The sequence below is a fragment of the Bos javanicus genome, chromosome 11 (genome assembly GCF_032452875.1).
Source record: "Bos javanicus breed banteng chromosome 11, ARS-OSU_banteng_1.0, whole genome shotgun sequence".
Lineage (NCBI taxonomy): Eukaryota > Metazoa > Chordata > Mammalia > Artiodactyla > Bovidae > Bos > Bos javanicus.
In genome coordinates, this window is record NC_083878.1 from 74452633 (window position 1) to 74469998 (window position 17366).

The following is a 17366-nucleotide window of genomic DNA, read 5'->3' on the forward strand; positions in this document are numbered from 1 at the left end:
ACAGTGTAATGACAAAATAAAGATTGACCAAAAGGAAATAACAGATAATCTCAATGCTACCTCAAGAAGTGACTAGATTTTTAAGGAATTTTTGACACTGACAGATTAAAGTAGAGAATGGGAATTGAGAGGGAAAAAAAGGTAAATTATACAACTGATGATGCTACAGTTGCAGGTCATATAAAAATGATTAATCATTTATAATAAGCAGATAAAAGCTGTGTGTAAGTTACAAGATATCCAAATTAACAAAGTCTTATTTAAAATATGTAGTACCTTTTAGTCATCACTAAACCTTCAACTTGTGGGGCTTTCCATTTGCTCTATTATCCTCATTTTGTAAAATATTTCAAATCCTATATATAAGAGCTTAAATCTGATACCTGTCATAAATTCTTCCCAGACAATAGTCTTAACTACCCTCTCACTTTGAACTTCTACAGTTTTAATGGTCTTTGTTACAGTACACACTAACTATACATGTGATGGTTAGAGATGATTAACCAGTAATTTCATGTCTGCTATCTTCAAATATTAAACTTCACACTATAAAGTTTATAATAAAAGTATGCTGGTTTCACCAAGTAGAATAAAATTCCTTAATAAGAAAGTACTATATTTTATGCCTCAGAGAAAAATATTAGAATATTATAGTACAATATATAGTAACTTTTATCCTACCGAATACCCCTTGAGACTTATCTATATATCATTCATCATAGTCTACCTGTCCACTTTCTATATTTTCATATCACTGTCAAAATTAACAACATTATTCTCATGGCACCAGACTGCCAATTTAGACAAAATTAGTGTCTCTCTCTTAAATGTGTCTCCAACATTAAATCACAAAGTTCTGTCAATTCTCTCATCAGTCGCTAAGAGATCTGGGGATTCTCTATTTACAAATCTTTGCCAAGGTTCTCAAATAATGTACATGGGCTTATAAACCACTTTAGTGCATTATACACACAGAACAGTACCTTAAGAAATGTTTTTTATTTACTTACTTTCCTCCTAATTATTCCTCACAAGTTTTTTGTAATTCCCAGCTAAAAACTATAAAATATATATTCAAGGCCCCCCTTTAGTTTCTCCTGTCTTTTCTTCTCTCAGTTACTCACAAGGCTTTAATATTCTAATTACTGGGATTATCCCCCAATTCCACATATATGCATAGCCATATACTTTCTGGGGAGGCCTTACAAATAGCTGTGAAAAGAAGAGAAGCGAAAAGCAAAGGAGAAAAGGAAAGATATAAGCATTCGAATGCAGAGTTCCAAAGAATAGCAAGGAGAGATAAGAAAGCCTTCCTCAGCGATCAATGCAAAGAAATAGAGGAAAACAACAGAATGGGAAAGACGAGAGAGCTCTTCAAGAAAATTAGAGATACCAAGGGAACATTTCATGCAAAGATGGGCTCAATAAAGGACAGAAATGGTATGGACCTAACAGAAGCAGAAGATATTAAAAAGAGGTGGCAAGAATACACAGAAGAACAATACAAAAAAGATCTTCACAACCAAGATAATCACGATGGTGTGATCACTGACCTAGAGCCAGACATCCTGGAATGTGAAGTCAAGTGGGCCTTAGGAAGCATCACTATGAATAAAGCTAGTGGAGGTGATGGAATTCCAGTGGAGCTATTTCAAATCCTGAAAGATGATGCTGTCAAAGTGCTGCACTCAATATGCCAGCAAATTTGGAAAACTCAGCAGTAGCCACAGGACTGGAAAAGGTCAGTTTTCATTCCAATCCAAAGAAAGGCAATGCCAAAGAATGCTCAAACTACCGCAGAATTGCACTCATCTCACACGCTAGTAAAGTAATGCTCAAAATTCTGCAAGCCAGGCTTCAGGAGTATGTGAACTGTGAACTTCCAGATGTTCAAGCTGGTTTCAGAAAAGGCAGAGGAACCAGAGATCAAATTGCCAACATCTGCTGGATCATGGAAAAAGCACGAGAGTTCCAGAAAAAGATCTATTTCTGCTTTATTGACTATGCCAAAGCCTTTGACTGTGTGGATCACAATAAACTGTGGAAAATTCTGAAAGAGATAGGAATACTAGACCACCTGACCTGCCTCTTGAGAAACCTATATGCAGGTCAGGAAGCAACAGTTAGAACTGGACATGGAACAACAGACAGGCTCCAAATAGGAAAAGGAGTACGTCAAGGCTGTATATTGTCACCCTGCTTATTTAACTTCTATGCAGAGTACATCATGAGAAATGCTGGTCTGGAAGAAGCACAAGCTGGAATCAAGATTGCTGGGAGAAATATCAATAACCTCAGATATGCAGATGACACCACCCTTATGGCAGAAAGTGAAGAGGAACTAAAAAGCGTCTTCATGAAAGTGAAAGAGGAGAGTAAAAATGTTGGCTTAAAGCTCAACATTTAGAAAACTTAGATCATGGCATCTGGTCCCATCACTTCATGAGAAATAGATGGGGAAACAGTGTCAGATTTTATTTTGGGGGGCTCCAAAATCACTGTAGATGGTGACTGCAGCCATGAAATTAAAAGACACTTATTCCTTGGAAAGAAAGTTATGACCAACCTAGACAGCGTATTGAAAAGCAGAGATATTACTTTGCCAACAAAGGTCCGTCTAGTCAAGGCTATGGTTTTTCCTGTGGTCATGTATGGATGTGAAAGTTGGACTGTGAAGAAAGCTGAACACTGAAGAATTGATGCTTTTGAACTGTGGTGTTGGAGAAGACTCTTGAGAGCCCCTTGGACTGTAAGGAGATCCAACCAATCCATTCTAAAGGAAATCAGTGCTGGGTGTTCTTTGGAAGCATTGATGCTAAAGCTGAAACTCCAATACTTTGGTCACCTCGTGTGAAGAGCTGACTCATTGGAAAAGGCTCTGATGCTGGGAAGGATTGGGGGCAGGAGGAGAAGGGGATGACAGAGGAAGAGATGGCTGGATGGCATCACTGACTCGATGGACAAGAGTTTGGGTGAACTCCAGGAGTTGGTGATGGACAGGGTGGCCTGGCGTGCTGCGATTCATGGGGTGGCAAAGAGTTGGACACGACTGAGCGACCGAACTGAACTGGACTGATACTTTCTTCAAAATTTGATCAAAATTTCTATTTTTTAAGAATACTTGCCTTCAACCCCATTTTGATCATTGTTTCTTGAACATTTTCTATTATGTATTACGTTATACTTGTTCATATGCTTTGTTTTCTCATGCTGCACTGACATAAAAATTCTATTATACTAATATATTCCTAGCCACAGCAATCGCAGAAGGCAATGGCACCCTACTCCAGTACTCTTGCCTGGAAAATCCCATGGACGGAGGAGCCTGGTAGGCTGCAGTCCATGCGGTCGCTAAGACTTGGACACGATTGAGCGACTTCACTTTCACTTTTCACTTTCATGCATTGGAGAAGGAAATGGCAACCCCCTCCAGTGTTCTTGCCTGGAGAATCCCAGGGACGGGGCAGCCTGATGGGCTGCCGTCTATGGGGTGGCACAGAGTCAGACATGACTGAAGCGACATAGCAGCAACAGCAGCAACCACAGCCATGCATGTTTCCTTTTAATTTTAATTTGATATTTCTTACACTAATTTCAATTTTTATAGCTAATTTATCAAAATACTAAGGAATCTTCTTCCCCCACTGAAATTACTTACGTGGTACCTATATGGTTAATTTTATGTGTCAACTTGGCTAAGCCACAGTGTCCAGATATACAGTCAAACACCAGTCTAGATGTCACTGTGAAGGGTTTGTTTGTTTGGGTTTTTTTCCATGACATTAACATTTAAATCAGGAGACTCTGAATAAAGCAGATGACTCTCTGTAATGTGTGTAGTCCCTCAATTTATTCATTTAAAACATATACTGTCTGCTGCGTGCTATCATACATTCTGAAGATTCAAAGTTGATCTAGATTCCTCTTCTCAAGGACTTGGGAGTTGGTGTGGTCTAGATGAAGAAACAAATAATTAAAATAAAATAATAAATATTATAAGGTTATGAGCTCAAGATACTATTCATGGAGCACAGGGAAGGGACTCATACATTAACTGAAGCTCATTCAATACATCAATTGAATCTTAACTGCCTATTAATGAAAATATCATTCATCATAAGAGTCACCCTTGGAAACCAATTATATACCTTAAAAATACAAAAATAAAGTAAAAACATTTTAAAAGAACAGAATGTGAAAACAAGCACAATATAAATACTACATTGTTACTATTCCTCTGGAGTGATTACTTTGTAAGAACTGGCTAAGGAATCTTAAGAGTAAGATTTAGAATGTTGAAGAATCTTTTCCCAGTTTAAAAGGCCAAACTGATTAACTCAAATTGGAAAGACACACAAATCTCACAGTTCATAAATCTCAAGCATACTATGTAAAATAAACATTGTAAAATGGGATTAGTCTTTCGATCTTTGAAATGCCTATTAAATCATAAAATCCTTATTTTGAAAGCACCTAAAGTATACATGAAGAGTGACTGAAATTTAAGTTCATTTAAGGATACTTCCAATTAATTTGCCACACACTTTTTTCACACTTACAACTACACTACCATATATTACCAAGAAATATAAAAATTCAGGATCTATGTTCACAATGTAAAATATGACCACTAAATTTAAACATTAAAAAATTAACTTAAGAATAATAGTTAAATCTTTATCAGATAGTGTAACATGGTAAACGAAACAAAATCTTCTTTCTCCCCCTGGATTGGTCTTATATTTAAACAAGGAGATCTCCTTAATTACCAGTAGTCTGAGAATTTATAGTATTTCACGACTCTATCAGATTGGTGTATTAATGACCATTATATAAAATGCCTGTCAATATCATTGTACAGTATTTTTTTCTTTGGGTTAGTAATTATAAAGGAAAGCATCTTCTAACATTAATTAAACTGGTGGTATTATTAAATGAACACAATCTCATATTTTATCACAAGTATTCTTTATCAACTAGTTAAACCTATAGTCCCATAGTGTGCACATAATAAACATGAATGAATGAACAAAATGTTAAATGAATGAACAAAATGTTCACAGGCCTGAGATTTCTTAGTCTGGAGTCTCTCATGACCTTGCTCCTATATTTTCATATGAGCACTGCTTTTTTATGAAGACTCAGAGATTTTCCTTTGGGACTTTAGAGGCCCTCCATATACAGATCCTCTAAGAAACTACATAAAGAGTATCATGCTAATGTTTCATGAAACACCTGGAGCAAATTATGAGAGATCTCTATTGCACCTATAAAATACAAAAAACATTTGTATTCAAATATCTTGCTGCCAAGTTGAAAGTTCAACAACCTTTGTGCCTAAGCTGGAAGGTTAAAAAAGTCCTAAGAAATCTATTAGGATGCCACAAGAGCCCTAGGGGAACCCACGTTAATTAAACAAGGATTTAACTACAATATCCTTGAGTAAGTCACTTAACTTCTAGGAGCTCCCATTTCCTCACCTATGAAAAATTGAAGTTGGTCATGCCAAGATTCTACAGAAAGCAAAGCAAATTTACCTTCACTATTCCTTTGGAAGGCAAGAAGCTTCTAGAAGCCTTATTAAAAAATGCTTTTTGACTTTGGGTGATAGACAGCTTTGAGACTTCAATAAAAAGCCAGACACTTTACCTCAAAATAATTTTAACAAGGACAAAACTTTGTATATAGTATCAGAAAGTTTTTTTTTTTTTTTTAGCATCAGAAAGTTTAATGACCCTCTGAAGTGGTGCAAGGAACACATATTATAAATTTCTGTTCTGTAAATTTATATAGAATTCAGTAAACTGGGGACATGTTACCAAGTTTGGAGGGGGAAAAAAGCACTTTGTACCTAAATCTTTTGGGGTTTTTTTAACAAATGAAATTTACTTGAAATTTCAAGTAATAGCGAAGAGGAATCAATTACTTCTATGACTATCAAAGAGAAACCTGGTTTTGAAGAACTGAAAACGACTAGCTTAGATAATTAAGCTATGCTGGTAAATCAAGCATTCCAGATTAACTGACACCCTTATGATTATATCTCAATCTCAATTCTAATGAACCAACTGTAACAAAAATATTTACTTAGGAATTCCAAATTTAAACAAATAGGTGTTCCTTTTGATTTTTTATTTGGACAATCCATTTGGAGATAGGCCTCCAATAAATATATAAATGAAATACAAAATATTTAATTGCTAAAATGGCTTAAATTTCTGAAAGATTAAATAGCAGTCATGTATTTTGAGTTTAATGGTTTCATCACATTATAATTTATAATTAAGATAGGTTAAGTCTATTAAGCTGCAACTTGAATTTGCTCATTATTTTACATTGCTAAGAGAAAAAATTAACTTTTCCAATGTAAAAAGAAAGAAAGTAGAGGGGCCAGACTTAGCACACAGAGGGGAAAAAGAAACAATTATACAATTCTGTAAAGATTAATTAAATACATGCATCTAATATTGGTGTTAAGGTTTTACAAATCATCTTCAGAATAAGCCAAAAGGATACTAATATCTGCTCTTACAGCAGAGGTTCCAATGTAGATTTTTGTGTGTGTGTGCATGCTGCTGTTAGGATTTCTCCTGTCTAAAATGGGTCCCTGGGGAACTAGCAAGAAGAAATTCTTTTATTATTTTCTGATGCAATAAAGGGAGAGGTTTTTCCAGTACTGAATTTAAGGAAAATACGTAATGACTCTGCTCCAGTTGTTATGGCAATATCCCTATCAGGAATATAAAAGTAAAATGGCTACAATTTCTGGCATATTTCTTTTTGTGTTTTTAGTTAAACAATATTTAACTTTCTTAAGGAAGATTTTTTCATTAGATTATGAAGTCATAAATTAAAACTTTTATTATAAATTACAGTTTGTACAATTCACAAAAGAAAAACATTTAAACACAATTACATACTCCACTTATAGCAATAGGGATTCTTGCTTCTACAATGTTTTATTTACAAATTACTGAGGAATTACTGTGTTTACTTGAATAACTTGTATATTTCCCAGCAAATATCTAGAACTTAATTTACAGTCATCCTTACAAGCCTAATTTATCTTCTAGAGTCTTCTGTTTATCAAAGATTGGTACACTTACTAAAAATGATAACCAGTAGCAGAGTTAAATTAGAATCTAGATTTAGCACTTCTCTCCTCTTTGGTTGTTTCTTTAGATTTCTAAGAAGATTTCTTGGAGCTGCAGATAAATGGGTGAGGGTAGACTTCATATGTAAATTCCTTTATGCAAGACAGCAGGAAATTAGTAAAAAAAAATCAGAGCTTTATTCCCAGGATTTGCAACTAACCTGCTTTTGTGACATCAGGTATAAGATAACTTCTTAGGAACTCAGTTTCTGGAGTCTGTAAAATAAGGATATCGGAGCACATGATCTCCAAGTTCATTTCCAATTAAAATAGTTAAGTTTACATTTATGGAAGTGTAGGAAACAGAATTGGAGTTAAGTTCATTTGAGACTACAGCTATGTATGTAGGAACAGAAGATGGTAAAGAAATGTCAAAAACAAAATACAAAGATCACATTTAAAGTTTCCTCTCACAAGTTAGGTTTGGGCTTATGACTAAAAATGGCCAGAAAGCCCACCAGTTTTATCCAAATCCCCAGCATCGTCCCTTCAAGATGCCGCTATTCTAATGTCCACAGGAGTGCAGCCTATGAGTGTGTTTTCTCCCAATATAACCCTTCCTGTACCTGGTCCAAGAAGAACTGATCCAGCTCATCTAGATCAGGGGTTAGCAGATTTTTCTGTAAAAGGCCAGACAGCAATACATCAGGTTTTACAGGGTATCCAGTCTCTGTACAGTATAGCAAGTACTCAATTCTGCCTTCAACGTATAGAAGCAATCATAGACTACACAAAAATGAATGGGCATGGTGGCTATGTTCTAATAAAACTTTACTGAAAACAGACTGTAGGCAGGATCTGGCTCACAGACTGTAGTCTGCCAACTCCTGATCTAGATCACACCAAGAAACAAGATGGTATAAATCAGCTATTCTAAATTTTTCAGAGTCCTTTCACAGCCTAGAGTAAGAGACAGCATAATACAGTAGAAAGTACTATGCAGGTACTTCGTGTGTGTGTGTGTGTGCGCACACGTGTGTGCATGTGTGCACATGCACACTCAGTTGTGTTCGACTCTGCAATCCCATGGACTATAGCCCGCCAGGCCCCTCTGTCCATGAGATTGCCAGGTAAGAATACTGGAATTGGTTGCCATTTCCTTAGTTCAGTTTCTACTCCAGGGGATCTTCCCAATTCAGGGACTGAACCCATGTCTCTTGGGTCTCCTGCATTGGCAGGTGGATTCTTTACTACTGTACCACCTGGGAAGCTCCAGATGTGCATACTAGATGCTTAATAAATATAGATTTCCTTTCTCTTCTGAATACCACCATCCCTCAAAATTTACTTCTAGAAATCACTTATTCTGGCCCTCTCACAAGAGGTGGTCCTTGGTCCTGCCAAATATGCTCCTGGTAAAAAGTTGGCTTAAAGCTCAACATTCAGAAAACGAAGATCATGGCACCCGGTCCCATCACTTCATGGGAAATAGATGGGGAAACAGTGGAAACAGTGTCAGACTTTATTTTTTTGGGGCTCCAAAATCACTGCAGATGGTGACTGTAGCCATGAAATTAAAAGACACTTACTCCTTAGAAGGAAAGTTATGACCAACCTAGATAATATATTGAAAAGCAGAGACATTACTTTGCCAACAAAGGTCCATCTAGTCAAGGCTATGGTTTTTCCAGTGGTCATGTATGGATATAAGAGTTGGACTGTGAAGAAAGCTCAGTGCCGAAGAATTGATGCTTTTGAACTGTGGTGTTGGAGAAGACTCTTGAGAGTCCCTTGGACCGCAAGGAGATCCAACCAGTCCGTTCTAAAGGAGATCAGTCCTGGGTGTTCATTGGAAGGACTGATGCTGAAGCTGAAACTCCAATACTTTGGCCACCTCATGCGAAGAGTTGACTCACTGGAAAAGACCCTGATGCTGGGAGGGATTGGGGGCAGGAGGAGAAGGGGAGGACAGAGAATGAGACGGCTGGATGGCATCACCAACTCGATGGACATGAGTTTGAGTGAACTCCGGGAGTTGGTGATGGACAGGGAGGCCTGGCATGCTGCGATTCATGGGGTCGCAAAGAGTGGGACACGACTGAGGGACTGAACTGAACTGAACACTATACCGCTGGAGAAGGGATAGGCTACCCACTTCAATATTCTTGAGCTTTCCTTGTGGGTCAGCTGGTAAAGAATCCGCCTGCAATGCAGGAGACCTGGGTTTGATCTCTGGGTTGGGAAGATCCCGTGGAGAAGGGAAAGGCTACCCACTCCAGTATCCTGGCCCAGAGAATCCCATGGACTGTATAGTCCATGAGGTGGCGAAGAGTCGGACACAACCGAGCGACTTTCACTTCACCATTATACCAAGATTTTAGTGCTCCTTCACTCCTCCCCTTACCCACCCCGTTAATCCAAAGCTGCAACTTCATAACCTTATCCATCTGGGCCTCAAATGTCAGTATTACTTCACTCACTACTGGCCCGGGGGAGGTGTAAAGAAATAGAGAAGAGAGAGAAGAGGGTAGAGAGGGAGGAGATTCAGGTGGAGGGCAGGTGAGTGGTAGCATTATCTCCCTTTCCTGACTCTAAAAAGGAGCCAGGTGCTAGCCTACTGTTAATTTAAATGAAAACATGGTCATACCGGTGGGAATAAAGAACATTTCACTTTATGTGAAGTGCTCCCCATTGAAAGAACTCAGGTCCAAGAGAAGGAAAAAAACCACAGTCAGCTTTTTTCTTCTGCTTTTATCTAGATCACTCTACCTCCAGCTGTGAAACTGACTAATGTTTTCTAAGCTCCAAGGAGCTTACTAGTAACCATGGTTACTGCTTCAAAACAGTACAAAAAAAGTAGGAGGGGATAGCAATTTGAGGAGAAAAACAGTTTTCCTGATTTTCATTAAATGAAGCTAGGTAAAGTAACAAGAGATAGATAGACTGATGGCTGGACAACGGCCTCAAGACTGCTATTGAGGTGCTTAATCGCTTAGCCCCACAGATCGAGTACCTCAATGGATCAGTTTATCTTATCCAAGAGTGGTCCCCCAAAGCTGATTTAGTCCTTTACAATGAACAGTATCTTATAAACTCAACTAATATCCTTGCCAGGAAGTCAGTGAATTTGCTTTCCAGCAGAGCAGTTTACTTGGGAAAAACAAATTAAAAGCATAAGGTTCCTTACAAGTATTTGAGACTAAGAAGGTACCTATAGCTTTAATATAAAGCTGCCCAACTTATTCTTCTTAACTTTCATTAGTCAAAAGGTTTTCATCAAATGTTTCTCTTTTCAAACTTCTTAGCAACCTTCTCAAGTTAATTAATTCATACATATGCAGTGTCTATCATGTTTCAGGCATTGTATAAGACAACTGGATACATCACAATAAAGATGCCTTTATGAAACTTAACATCTAACAGAGAAGAGAGACATTAAATACACAATTGCAAATTCTGTTAATGTGCTATTAATGAAAAATTAAAACCTAAATGGTATTTACTGGGATATCAAGAAAAATATTCCAAATAGTAATAATGGGAGCCACCTTCACTGAGCCTTCACCAAGTGCCAGGCAATGTGCATTCTTAAGTTAATATGCTTTGTCTCATATATGTCTCAGAATGATTTATAAGAAAGGTAGAATTATTCTTGGTTGCAGAGGAGGAATCTGATGCCTGGGAGATCAGGTCATTTGCCTACATATACCTAATTTCTGATTCGTTTTTCTTACCCATAATCACACATCTTTCCTACCACATATCCAAATATCAGTATTAACTATTAAATTTTACTCAAGAGTTCTCAATTCTTGTTCCATCTCTAGAAATAACTGAGCCTGGGCTTAAATCAAGTCATTTCACCTTTGGGTCATTTCCCAAAATGAGACAGATTAGATGATATTAAGGTTTTCCTAGCTTTTGAACTCTACAGTTTTATGATACATAAATTTTTTCCATATCAGCATTTATACCTATCATATTTTATGGATCATACGGTATAATTCAGGCAAGTATCTAAATATGAACAATTCATTAGTTAATCATTCCACAAATAATCACTGGTCACCTCTGTTCCAGGTACTCTTCTAGGTGTTAGAAATACAGTAGTAGGCAAAACAGTTAAAAATCCCTGCCATGGTGGCACTTAAAATTTAGTGAGAGGAGAGAGATGATAAATAAAACAAGTAAATAATGTAGTCTGTTAGAATACAGTAAGTACTATGGAGAAAAATAAATCCGGGAAGGAGTACAGGAAGTGCTAATTCCCCCAAGCCTCTTAGGAGCAGGAATTTGTTAGGCACTAAGGCAAATAAAGATAAGCACTACCTGAGTCCCTGCCCTTGACCTGATCCACCCAAGTAAATACAAATATGAGGAATTTTAGAAAAAACAAATAAACAAGTACCATGGGAACACACAGGAAAGAGCCACAAAGCAGAAGCACCGAGTTGCAAACTGGATTTTGCTTTCTTACACACACACAAAAACAGAAAGAAAAAAAATCATGTAAAAAAGAATATTAGCTCTATATTTTAAAGTCACGTTTCAAAATTTTACAAAACCTTACTGATAAATTTTTTTTAAAGATAGGAAAAGATATAAACAGATTATTTTCCTGTTTGGGAAAACTATTATTAAGATACAAACTGATCCAAAAACTACAGGCTTAATATAAATCAAATAAAAACTAAAGTATGTTTTAGAAATATAATCATATAAGAATCTATACCACAATAAAAGGGTAAAAGAGTAAATGTAAAAGGAAAAACAAGGAAACTTTGAAAAAGAAGAGTAATAAGGGTAGATATACCTTAATGATCAGGAAAACAGTTATATTTTCTCCTATTTGCATTTCCTTCTACTAACTTTTCTACTGTTCTACAAGTAGCAACCACTTCCTTGGAGAAGTTTAGATAAATATTTAACATTTGCCTTTTGAGTTAAAGAAAGGATTTTGCAGCAAGATAAGTCTTGAAGGTCTGGTTTTCCCAAAGAAAGACATTTTTTTTACACTAATGTTTTCTGACCAAGCTTGAAAGACTCAAGAGTGCAGTTTCTTTCACTTTGGAGAGCAGATATCCCTTTTGCTCATGATAGCTAGAACATAATGCCTACTACCTAGGGTAGAAGGAGGATAAAACCGAGAGACTACAAATTAAAGCCTCAAATTCCCGATTCTGGGGCTTCCCTGGTGGCTCAGTGAAGAATCTACCTGCCAATGGAGGAGACACGGGTTTGACCCCAGGAAGACCCCACGTGCTGCAGAGTAACTAAGCCCATGGGCTGTAACTATTGAGCCTGTGCTCTAGAGGCCCAGAGCTGAAACTACTGAGCCCACGTGTCACAACTCCCGAAGCCTGCATGCCCTAGAGCCTGTGCTCCCTAACAAGAGAACCACTGCAATGAGAAGTCCGTGTACTGCAGCTAGAGAGTAGCCCCCGACTCAAGGCAACTAGAGAAAGCCTTCACAGAAACGAAGATTCAGCATAGCCAAAAAAAAAAAAAGCAAATCCTGATTCTGGCCAAAGGACTGTGGGATAAAGACATTAAGACTGAGACAGGAGAAGCAAGTGATTAGACCAGTACTTCCTTTACCCAATCCAGGTCGAGGCTGCAAAAGGAAAGGAATGTGTGAAAGATTGAGGAAATCTGGGAGTTAGAATGGTTTCTGCTCTGCTTCTTGTTCAGTAAGTGGAAAGTCACCGCCTTCCAGAAACATCCTGTGTACCCCCACTGCCCACCCCCACCAAGCCATTATTCTCCCCTCATACACACCCTCGGCTCCCCAGGTAGCGCCAGTGGTAAACAACCTGTCAGCACATGCAGGAGACACAAGAGATGTGAGTTTGAGCCCTGGGTCAGGAAGATCCCCTGGAGAAGGAAATGGCAACCCTCTCCAGTATTCTTGCCTGGGAAATTCCACGGTCAGATGAGACTGAAGGCTATAGTCCAAGGGGGCCAGAAGGGAGGGGCCAAAGAGTCGAACACAACTGAGGGACCGGGCACATACACACCTAGAACAAGTTGGAGCGAGCCACACCAGAGCATATGCACAGAAGCCCAATCCGATAGAGGAAGGGTGTGACACCTGCTCTGGGGTCTCCTTTTTCTTCTGTGTGCCATGAAAGGCTCTGGGAAATTCCTAGGTGCTCTAAACTAGTGCAGAAAGGTAACTTAAGATGGTGATTTTAAGTTTGCCAGAAGAGGTCCCTGTAACAGGGGCAAAGCGGCTCCACAGCAGAGGCCTGGAAAAGAGACCACCTGGCTGGTGAGTCGATGGGAATCCCAAACCAGACCTCAGGTTATCCATGACACCTGAGCAAATGGCAATAGATCCTGGGAACCAAGAGAACAGATCTTGTGGTAACATTAGTTGTAAACTTCAGCTTCAGACATCTGAAGAATACTCTAGGACAGTGCTGGTAGTACCACAGTAGTCACAATTCCAGGAAACAGCCTGACCAGTTACTTTAAAGGAGAGACCAGTAAGAAACAGAGAAAACAGCACATGGACTTGATGGTTCTGGTATCCTTCCATGACTACAAGGTCACACAAGCATCCATTAAGATTCCATTGTGGGAAAGCGAGAGCAAAGAGATGATACCTGAATGACTAGTATCCAAACAGAGACTGAAATATCCAAAGAGATCAGTTTAAATTACTAGATATGACTTAGTTTACCAACTTGGAATAACACTGGTACTCTTCCTCCAGTTACCCAGTACCCAGGGTTCATCAAAAGGAAGACAGGGCTTTTAGAAAAATAAAGAAGCTGTATTTTCTTCATATACCTGACTTAGTAGGAATTAAGTTATGATCCTGCTACAGATTTTATGATGTTTGTTTTACGTAAGAATTCAAAAGAAACACTTCTTGGCATACTAGAAATCAACATCACTTTAAAAGTAACAATGGATTTCCAGTTCAAGATGGCAGACTGAGTATCCACTTCTTCTTCTCCCCAAACACCTCATGTCAAGCCACAGAACAACTAAGTGAAAAATCACCAAAGATAACCAATAAAAACTCTGATGATAAATGGTAAATGCTGACCACAGCATTTACTGTGGGTCTAAAGTCTTTGTCAGAGGACTTATAGTATGAACTTTGAGTTGGAGATAATAGCAGGTTAGGGACAATCGCAATAGACTGTGATCGAGGGACGACAACGCAGAACTAATCAGAACTCTCCATGTAGATAAATCCCTTCCTTATAGCAGAGGCTTCCCTCATAGCTCAGTTGGTAAAGAATCCACCTACAAAGAATCTGCAGGAGACCCTGGTTCATTCAATTCCTGGGTCAGAAAGATCCCCTGGAGAAGGGATAGGCTACCCACTCCAATATTCTTGGCTTCCCTTGTGGCTCAGCTGGTAAAGAATTCTCCTGCGATGTGAGAGACCTGGGTCAATCCCTGGGTTAGGAAGATCCGCTGGAGAAGGGAAAGGCTACCCACTCCAGTATTCTGGCCTGGAGAATTCCATGGACTGTATAGGCCATGTGGTTGCAAAGAGCTGGACATAACTGAGCAACTTTCACTTTCACTTACAGCAGAAGTTTGTTAGCCTTGTCTTTGCAACTGCAATAAAAAGAAAAAAGGAACTCTACATCCCATTTACCACAGCAAGTGGGAAACCAACTTGCAGAGTTATGTGGTCAGTGATAATACTCAGTGGAGAATACAATTCTCTGGAGAGAAGAACTGAGCTTTACAGAATTATACCAGTTACCAAGATGTTACCAGCATCAGAATTATCTAAACTGTTTAGATGCTCCACCAAAACACATTGAATCAGATGTTTTGAGAATAAGGCTAGGAATCTGCATTTAAACTTAGTCCCCAAGTGACCATTACATGTACTAAAGTTGGACAAACACTGGTTTAGACCTTCATTTAAAAATACTATAAAGAAGAATAGTGAGGGTTCAGGATGGGGAACACATGTATAATTTTTTTAAAATTAAAATTGAATAAAAAAAAAAAAAGAAGAAGAAGAATAGCCAAGAACTGATGCTTTCAAACTGTGGTGGTGGTGAAGACTCTTGAGAGTACCCTGGACTGCAGGGACACATAACCAGTCAATCACAAAGGAAATCAACCCTGAATATTCATTGGAAGGACTAATGCTGAAGCTGAAGCTCCAATACTTTGGCCACCTGATGTGAAGAGCAGACTCACTAGAAAAGACCTTGATGCTGGGAAAGATTGATGGCTGGAGAAGGTGGTGACAGAGGATTAGATGGTTGGATGGCATCATCAACTCAACAGAGATGAGTTTGAGCAAACCCTGGGAGATAGTGACGGACAAGGAAACCTGGTGTGCTGCAGTCCTTGGTGTCGCAAAGAGTCGGACATGGCTGAGCAACTAAACAACAACAAGCCAAGAATCATCAGCTATTTAATAAAAACTAAAAGAGGCACTAAGGTGAAAAAGCAAAGGCACAAAGACCCATAAAAAGGAAAGTAAGGCAACGAAAAGAAATAAAATGTTCTTAACTTTAACTGGTATCTTCAGAGGGATTCAGTACAGTATATCCATAAAATAAGAAAACTGTCATAAAATGTGGTAACCAAGGGAAAAAAAAGAATTTTTAGAAAATAAAAACAAAAATTATTTTCAAAATGAAATATCTTGACTTTCAGTGAAGGCCAAGATGGAGTAAAAGCCCATTATATCTCTCCCGCTGATTACAATTAGTAAAAAAAAAAAAAAAAAAAAACCTCTGGAGAGAATCCTAAAAGCAGTTACCTGAGAACTCTGAAAAATAAACAATGGCAGGCAAACTGGGGAGGGAAGTCAAAATGTGAAGAACAATCAATCTGGCGGTGAGTCCACACTATTTTAAAAATCCTTTCTTGTTTACCACTTTGACATGAGGGTGGGTCGAGTCCCAGCATTACACAGCAGGTGCACACAGCAACAACTATAAGAGAAACTCCTTTTCTCACTGGAATAAAAGGGGCTTCTGCAAGCTGGAAAGTGTAAATGTTTGGGATGGGGAGTTCCCAGCTCCTTTTCTTTTTTTTCTCTGCTGACCCGCTCTGAAGCCAGTCCAAGTCATAAAGCTGTACAAGGGAGGAGGGAAACTTAAAAGCCTAAGAGAAAACTGGCTCCAATCTCCTAAGAAACTAGAAAAAGGAGCCAGGGTGGCATGAAGAGTATTGGGGTTGGGAAAGGCAGCCTCACTTTTCCTTTTTTCCCCCTTATTCCTTTTATCGAGGAGGGCTCGGTGGGGTGTAACTGTGCAACACTGAAGCGTGGCGGGCGGGGGGCGGTGGGGACGGGGACAGGCACCACTACTGAGAGAAAGAAAACTCCACGTTCTAGTGAGAAAGCCAGGGAAAGACTCTTGGGAGCCAGAGAACATAAGGAAAGTCCCCAAGAATACAGAGACAGAGAAGATTCCACTAAGGTGCATAAGTATAGATAATAAAGAGATACTAGTTTCCCCCCAAATCAAGACAAACATTTTTGAAAGTCTAATAGGAGAAAACTCAAAAGCTACTTTCAATAATATAACATTAAAAGAGTATGATAAACACATAGCAATACAGAATGAGATTAAAGGAACATTATACAGACAAACACATATATAATATATGGGAGTTTTTTATATGATAAAGGCAGACTTCAGACAGTAACCAAAGAAACATTCAATAAAAGCTACCCAAATGAATTACCTAATTTAGAAGAAAAAAGTTAGATTTCTATATAGCATCATTATAAAATTCTGAAAGATTAAACAAAAAATATTTATGCAGATGATCAACAGGCACAAGAAAAGATGCTCAATACTGCTAATTATTAGAGAAGCGCAAATTAAAACTACAGTGAGGTATCACCCCACACCAGTCAGAATAGCCATCATCAGAACGTCTACAAATAACAAATGCTGGAGAGGGTGTGGAGACAAGGGAACCTTCCTACACTGTTACTGGAAATGTAAACTGGTGTAGCAACTATGGAGAAGAGTATAGAGGTTCATTAAAGAACTAACTACAAGGGCTTCCCTCATAGCTCAGTCGGTAAAGAATCTGCCTGCAATGCAGCGACCTGGGTTCGATTCCTGGGTCGGGAAGATCCCCTAAAGAAGGAAATGGCAACCCACTCCAGTATTCTTGCCTGGAGAATCCCATGGACAGAGAAGCCTAGTTGGCTACAGCCCCTGGTGTCCCAAGAGTCGGACACGACTGAGTGACTTTCACTACTACTACCAAAGAACTAAAAATAGAATTACCATCAGTTTAGTTCACACAGTTGTGTCTGACT

General features: G+C 38.5%; 1 protein-coding gene across 9 annotated transcripts in view; it reads right to left on the bottom strand.

The window, feature by feature from the left end:
* The window catches only part of NCOA1 (nuclear receptor coactivator 1), a 218218-nt gene that overhangs the window by 121202 nt on the left and 79650 nt on the right, over positions 1–17366 (bottom strand). For 2 of the 9 annotated variants that reach the window (XM_061433136.1, XM_061433134.1), the window contains exon 3: positions 7315–7369. The exons of the other annotated variants lie outside the window; for them this stretch is intronic. The gene's annotated coding sequence lies outside the window, so the exon portion shown is untranslated. The remainder of the gene's footprint in view (positions 1–7314; positions 7370–17366) is intronic. 9 annotated transcript variants of the gene reach the window in all.